This window comes from Lathyrus oleraceus, chromosome 4 (assembly GCF_024323335.1).
Source record: "Lathyrus oleraceus cultivar Zhongwan6 chromosome 4, CAAS_Psat_ZW6_1.0, whole genome shotgun sequence".
NCBI classification, from domain to species: domain Eukaryota; kingdom Viridiplantae; phylum Streptophyta; class Magnoliopsida; order Fabales; family Fabaceae; genus Lathyrus; species Lathyrus oleraceus.
Window position 1 is genome coordinate 331,373,388 of NC_066582.1, and position 7,979 is coordinate 331,381,366.

Below are 7,979 nucleotides of genomic sequence, written 5' to 3' on the forward strand. Positions count from 1 at the left end.
TAATTCTCTTTGTTTTCGGCCATACCATATAGTGGCACCACGCCCCAGGCTACCCCATATATGTTTCACGCCAGTTTTACTCTTGGGTTCAGATTTCATCCCTTTTTGGAGTTCAAATCATACAATCCTTTGTTTCAGACCATACCTTGATCACAACTTTTTTTCACCTTCCACCACTAGTTCTATGAACTACGGAGCTATGAATTCCTTATTGCACTATAAGGATACGTAGGCATGAGGGCCCTAATTCTCACTGAGCATTCTATCTATTCAAATTCTTCCCTATTCTTTTGCGAGTAATCTTTAGATATAACACCCATTCAAGCATAGAAAAATCAAAATAGTTCCAGTTGAGTACAACAGGTGTTAGGTATGCTAATACCTTCCCCTTGCATAACCGACTTCCTTACCCAGTTTCTCTTTCCCTGGGTTTTACCGATGGTTTCCCTTTCCTTTGGGAATAAATAAAGTTTGATGGCGACTATGTTGTATGTTCGAGTGTATGATGCGTTCGGGTATATTTCCGATATCTTAACCTGGCGACTCTGCTGGGGATACTCTACTACTTGGAGTATTTCCTAGTCGCTAAAAGGATTCGAGCCTAGTTTTGATTGCTTTCTTAGCTTGCTTAGGGTGTTTATCTTTACGCTTTATTTTCTTTATCATTATATTCATATGCTTTATATTTTGGATATTATACTCTCTCTTGGGTTGGGGTTATGCTACATGAGAGAAGCTCTACACCCGAGTTGAGTACATACATAGGATATACTTGTGGATAGTCGTGTACACTTGCGTTTTGTGCATTGGGTTGTCACGAGAATCAAACCTAGACTAGATTCACTTGGAAGTATTTTTGTCCTGCGAGAATTTGCTACGACAAGGTATTTTCATTTCGAGTCGATGAATCTGGGAGAAATCTTAGGGACTACCTTTTGAAGAATAGAACCTACCTGTGAGGGGGATATGGGTTTTTCTGCAGGAAACCATAGACTCTACATACCTTTATTCTCATGAACACCGAACCTTTGATCCTGCATCAGGAAGTATACGCAGATTATCTGGATTATTTGTGTTGTTAACCTATGTTATTGCATACCATTTTTGCATTGTTGTATATATACATGACTTTTAAACCTGAGTTTTATACCATCAAGGCTTTGAATATTTGGATGTTGCATAATTATTTTCATTTCATCCCCAACATAGGCATTCATTCATTTTCATCTTATGCATATCAACAAAAAAAACTCACTTTATCCATTCCATTGTTAGAAAGACAACGATTCACCGACACCAATCATTGAAGAATCATGGAAAAAGGTAAGAGCATTGATAAAGATGACATGGTCTTGGAGATATTCTTGGATAGCATGTCAATAGACTTCCCAAATCAGGTTGTGATTGATGAACGGGCTGAAGATGGTCTGAAGAAAGGTGACACATAGAAGATGGCTACAGGCATTCTGCCACTCCCTCCTCAGGAATACCGTCTCCTGCCACATCAGGAGCCTGCTCAAAGCCGCTATAAATTGAAGTAGAAGCAAACAAACAAGAAGAACAACAACCAGGAAGGGAGACATACTTATAATGATCCAATTCCTATGAGTTATGCACATCTGCTACCTATACTGGTTAACGTTGGGGCAAAGTTCAAGAACTCATCAATCAGAAGTTGTTGTGCTTCACGCCTGTAGTTGCTGAGGCACCTATGAAGATAGGGTTTGAATACAATAGTCCTCCGATTCATGTGCAAGTCCATCTTTCTGTGGTCAATCCTGCTGTGCAGTACCAGAATCAAGGATATCACTCTGGAATGCCTTTGGCCTATCCTGGGGCATTATCTTCTACTGTTGTTGCACCTCAGTACGCATTTACTAGGGCATCCTATATCCCATTTGGAGTTCCGTATGGTCAGATTTTTAATTAGATGGTCAATCCTGGCTCAGTACACTCTACTAAGATGTTCCCACCAGTGGCTACTCCTCATATTCATTCTCAGTTGCAAATACCTTTGGTGCCTATGCCTTACTACTCATTCCCATATGGTGTTGTATCCTAGTATCAGCAGCCTTCTCAGGCTCAAATTCAGAAAAGTTAGCAAACTGTGCCACATAACCACCAAGGGCATGGGCAGAGCAAACATTATGATAAGAAACATCCTCATTGCAATCAGATCCCTATGACATATGCTCGGTTTCTACCTTGCCTCGTCCAACAAGATCTCATTGTGACAAAGGAGATTCCATCTGCCACTTTCCCTTATCATGCAAGACATAATCCTAATGCCTCATGTTCTTACCATGATGGGCATAAGGGGCATTTTACCGAGGATTGTTGGGTTTTCAGAGCCAGGGTGCAAGAGCTTATGGACCAGAAGGTTTTGACTTTCACCAAAGAAGGGCCTAGGGTGAGGACTGAGGAGGGTGAGTTTAGTCATTAACGAAGAATGCTCGGAATTGAGGTTACATCTGCAGAAGAATAATGCGGCTAATCACGCCAGCAGTCATGATTGTCTGTCAATCTTTTAATTTGTAATATTTTCTTATTTGTTAATATATTATTCAATTGTGAACTTGTTTGATTTGAATAATAATCCTAATGAAATAAACATGCATGTTTTGATTAAATCCAATCGTGTTCACTCATATTTTGTCTATCAGTATCAAACTGTTGCTCAAGCAAAATCAAAAGAGAATGATGCAAATAAAATGCGCAAAATCGTTATCTGTATGATTTTGAATAAAAACGTGCTGATGATGTAAGACATTTTTCAAATTCCTAAACACAAAAAACATAAGGAAGTTAATCCCTAGTCAACCCCTTGGGCCTTGAAGTAGAAGTTTCTTTCTTAACATATAAAACCCTCATGTTTTAACTAGGGGCAGGGTAGTCCTGAGTTAGTTTGGACTTGTGTTCAAAATTCAGAAGGAGAATATCCCATCAAGTGATCAATCATATCATATCCCTCTCAAGAGGATGGAATAATAAATTCAGAATGGTTATGCCTACCTTTAAAAGAAGTGACACACTCACGACCCTTGCAACAAATCAAGCAATGGGATTTGCTCCAATATAAAAAGAAAGACGAAACAAAATAAATAAAAAATCAAAAGCCCGCTAAGTCAAAAGCTTGAAAGCAAGGTTGACTTAGGCAAAAGTTAGGGTATCCCAGTGGACTGCAAATCCCAAAGGTCCGGTCCAGGCAAAAAAGGGGAAAGCAAAAATAAAGCAAAAAGAGAGGATCAATAATGAATCCCTCGACAAGAGCAAATCTCTGTGGCTGCAAACAAAAACAGAAGGTAAGTGTGTAAGACCCCAATTTTGACCCTAAGATCCCTCATGCTATCTCATCATTTGCATTAGCTTTTGGATCACACCTTAGCATCCTCCTTACCCCTTATCCATTGGGTTTGAATTGGGAGAGGTCACCAAACATATTTGATTGTATCATACTTTGTTTTTCATTACTTACTAACCAAAATGCCAAAAATATGTCTGTATAGTTTGTTATTCTTGTAGGTAGTGTGTGCGTTCACCTATGCTCCATCAAGCTCATATCTAGGGTTTGAGACCCTCAATGCAAGGAGATCAATCAAGATATGGTTTACATTGGTTCTAGACATCATATATGGATCCCCATGGTCTTCACATATCATTTTGATCAAGAATTCATCAAGAGTTTGAAGCTTGTTTGCCTTGGAAGCCCTAATTCATATGGGTATCTTGTGTGACTTCCTCAACAAGTTTCTTCAACATTTTATCAAATATATCAAGGGATACTTCATATTATATCATCTTACACATGTATGATCCTCCACGAGTCCCAAATATCAAAAGAATGACAAGTTTGTAAGTTGGTTCATGGTGGTTGACTAGAGAAAGTCAACTGGTCAAAACTGGGGTTCCCTAGACCCTATCTCCTATAATTTTTATCATATGAAAATGATTCCCAGAGAAAAGTTACTCCTTATGACATTCCAAACAACTTTCATGTTTAAGTCAAGAGATATTTTTGCTTGGAAAGTCATTTTTTATGGTGAAAGATTATAGGTCATTTTGTCTGAACCTTAGTTAGGAGGTCAACTTCCAAGGATCATAACTTGCTCAATGTTTATGAGATGAAAGCCATTCAAGATGTCCTTTTCAACTTTTGAGTTTGGAAGAAGTTCAAATTCAACTTGAAAATGCATGTTCCAAGAGGAAACATTATAGGTCATTTTGGGTCATTACCATTGAACAAGTGATTTTCCTCAACTTCTAAAATGCATAACTCCTTAATGCCAAATGCAATTGAGGCCAAATTTGTGACAAAATTGAAGAGGTTTGTAACAGATACAACTTTGATGAAGGAACTCTTTCCATTTGAACTCCATAGCAAAAGTTATTCAAGGTGGAAGAAGTGAATATTTGAACTCTTTCCATTTCAAATATGTTTGATTTTCCAAACTTCCACCTCAAAATTCATCATGATCCAAACGTCAAATGGAAAAGTGTTCAACATGAAAGTTGTTACCCTTAATCTCATCTTTCCAAAAAGTCTAAGATCATCCGATTTGGATCAAAATTGAGGGACTTGAGCATGACTCCTTTGTTGGGTTTGTTTTGGCAAGATTTGGATTCAAATGATCATTCTTCTTTGCATGCTTCCATATGATGACTTCAGTACACTTTGTGCACGAATTGGAGATGGATTGCATCATTCTTTAGGCCCAAACCATTGGTCATGCATCCATGCAACTTGGTTTCCAATTTTGGAAAAATTTCAAATGGTGCAAAGATCAATTCCCTTGCCTATTTAAACAAGCTCATGGCCTTAGAATCATCATCAACACCTTGCCCAAGCTTTTCCAAGAGAACTCAGGCCCTCAGACCATAGTTTTTCTTGAGGATTTCCTCAAAATCGAGTTTGAATTTCACTTTCTTTTTTGAAGTTCAAACTCCAAGAATTCATTTCCTTTTCCATCTCAATTGATTACTGCAAGCAAGAGGAGAAATAATCAAGCAAATCAAGATCCAGATCAAGCTGAATTGAAGCTACTCGAAGGTGAAATTTCAGAAACTTCTCTTCTTTGATTCTCCCTCATTTCTCAATTATTTTGAATGATTTTTGGTTGGCCGGAGTACTACCAATGTAGGCAACAAGATTGAGTTGCTTTGAGGTAAAATCGAAGCAACTCAGTTTATGATCCTCAAAATTCAAATCCGGGTATCTTTTTATATTCTTGGAATTGGAGTAAATTGAGGCTAGATTCGAGCTCCTGAGCATTTTTTCTTAGAATTAGTGTCCTTTTTTTTCTCCATTTTCATGAAGTTGAGGTTGGACCAGTATGGTGGTGATCACGGGAGAAGATGACCGGAGCTAGGGCTCTGGTGGTGCGTTGGCAAGTCCCAAGCCATCTGATATAGTTCAAATGTTTTAATCTTAAGCGTTCATTCTAATTACCACATGTACATTGCATTGACCACAGAGCATGGCGGAACGCGCGTGTGTGGCCATCAGATCTGCCACCTCAATTAATGAGGGAAATCTGATGGCCCTTTTTTTTTGTATTTTCTGATTTTTCATTTAATTGCTTTATTTTGTTTAATTCATAATAATTTCATTTTTAATCCAAAAAATATGGGACTTTCACCAAAAATCTTTAAATATTTTTCTCTTTCATTTTCTGAATTAAAATTATTTTTTGGATTAATTTTGATATTTTTTATGAATTAAATGTTTTTTCCCATATTCTTAATTGTTTAAAAATACTTCTGACTTTTCAAAAATGATGAAATTTTTTGTATAAGGTCCTTTGACATTGTTTGACCTAGGATAAATCTCTTGGCCATTTATTTGGTGTTTTGAAGAGGTTTTAGGTTTTGACCAAACTAATTTGTATTTCAATGCATTTTTAAATCGATTTTTAATTGATTAATTGTGTAAAAATTATGTTGAGCCATTTTTATGGTCTTGTGATGTTTGAATATTTGCTTGGGCCTTGGTCAAGGTTGATTTGACTTTTGTTGGATTAAAATCATTGGATTTAGGGGATTGATGAAATGTACATTTCATTTCCCAAAATGAATGAATGATTTTAATTTGATAAAATTCTTCCCATGACCAATTTGTGTTTCTCTCATCCCCCCCCCCCCCCCCCCTTCCCTTCATCTTCATCCCTATGTTTCCCCATTCCTTTTATTGACCAATGAAATCTCAAATATCCTAAGGCTAATTGGTTCATCAATGACCTTGTGTTAGATGAACCAATACAAATATGGATGAGATAGGTTCATCCCTCTTGATCTTTTCTTTTAGTGTGTGGTATGTTTTAGGAGTTTGGTTCATTATACCAAATCTATAACATACATTAACACCTAAATTTTTATTGCCCGACCTCAGGTAGTTGTGAATTCTACATAAGTCCAATTACGATTGCTTAACATAGAGCTAAACTTGATCCTAAAGGCATAGCATTCTAGTAAGTAAGATTGTATGTCTCCCATCTTTCATGGTATTGTGTGGAAACTTGGCCTTTTTTCCTTCTTATGGAAGATGTCTTGGTTCAAGGATCCATGCTTGTGAATAGATGGTTGAGTATTCTACAAAGAATGACTTAATCAATTAAAAAGAAAAAACATTACTAATATTTAATTATTCTTGACTAACATTTGACTAACTCTTATTAATATTGCTTTACTTTCAAGTCATTTACTTTATGCAATTTATATTTTAATCATTTATCATTCATTTCCATTTACATTTCATTTAACTTGTTTATGTTCATGTCATTTTCACTTTGCTCATTTGAGCCATATCTTGTGATTATATTTTGCTTGTGGAATTTGAGTTTGTTTGTGATCTTAGGACCTTGAAACACCTAATAAACAACAAAAACCCTAAAACAATGTTTGGTGGACTGTTGACTTGATCTGAACTTCTGGACTTAGAACTAGGCAACATTCCATGTGCAAAAAGGATTTGGCCAATGCCAACATTCTAAAATCAAGTTATTGTGAATTGAGCCTTCATCTGATGCAAGCCTTGTGATGCATTTGAGTTCATCTACTAGATTGTCTTGGTGCAAACTGTTATTTTGGTCTGGTGTCTAATGCTTTATTCTGAGTTGGTCAAGGAGTATTTCATTTGATACATGAGAAGACAAAGAAGACTGCTAGCTATAGGATTTGCTTGCTTGGATGTGACTATCTTTATTTGATGCCTTGATCTTCATGATTTCTAATATAGCTAATTGCTTGTTGATTATTGATTGATTCAAAGTCCAAAGGAAAATGGGTTTCTATATGACATTCTTGTCTGTTGGGTTGCATCCCATCGGTCAGATCTTTTCAAGCCTTAAATTTTAATTTTATGCTTAGGATTAGTCTCTTCATCTCCTCCCATTTATTAAATTTAAAAATCTCTTCCCCTTTTCAAAAACTTTCTTTGCTTGTGATTTCAAACTCAGAGCTTATTTCAAATAGAAACTTTGACCTTATGCCATTGAATTTTTGAACTTCTTTTTCTTAAATCAAACTTGTAAATAAATCTAATCATATTGACTTAAAATTTTCAAAAGACAAAAAAAAATTAACAACCCCATTCAAACCTTTGGCCCCTTTGTGCCCTTTTCAGTTAAATTTTTGTTAAAAGCAATTCACCAACTTTGAAATTTTTACCATGAACTACGAGGTTTTAATCCCTCATTTTTATGTTGGTACGTAGGCACAAGTCTGAAGGTCTTGTCAAACACAAAAATATAATCAATGAATTCTTTTCTCGTCCCCACACTCTATTTTGCTCAAACATCATTTTATACCAAAAACACATACACACATAAAAAGGGCTCCCTAGGAGTACCTAGGAGACTTTGGATGCTAACACCTTCCCTCTGTGTAACCAACTCCCTTACCTGTAATCTCAGGCATTTTATTAGTTTTGATTTGAAAACTTCTTATCTTTGGGTTTAGTTCGTACTTTTCCCCTTTCCTTTGCA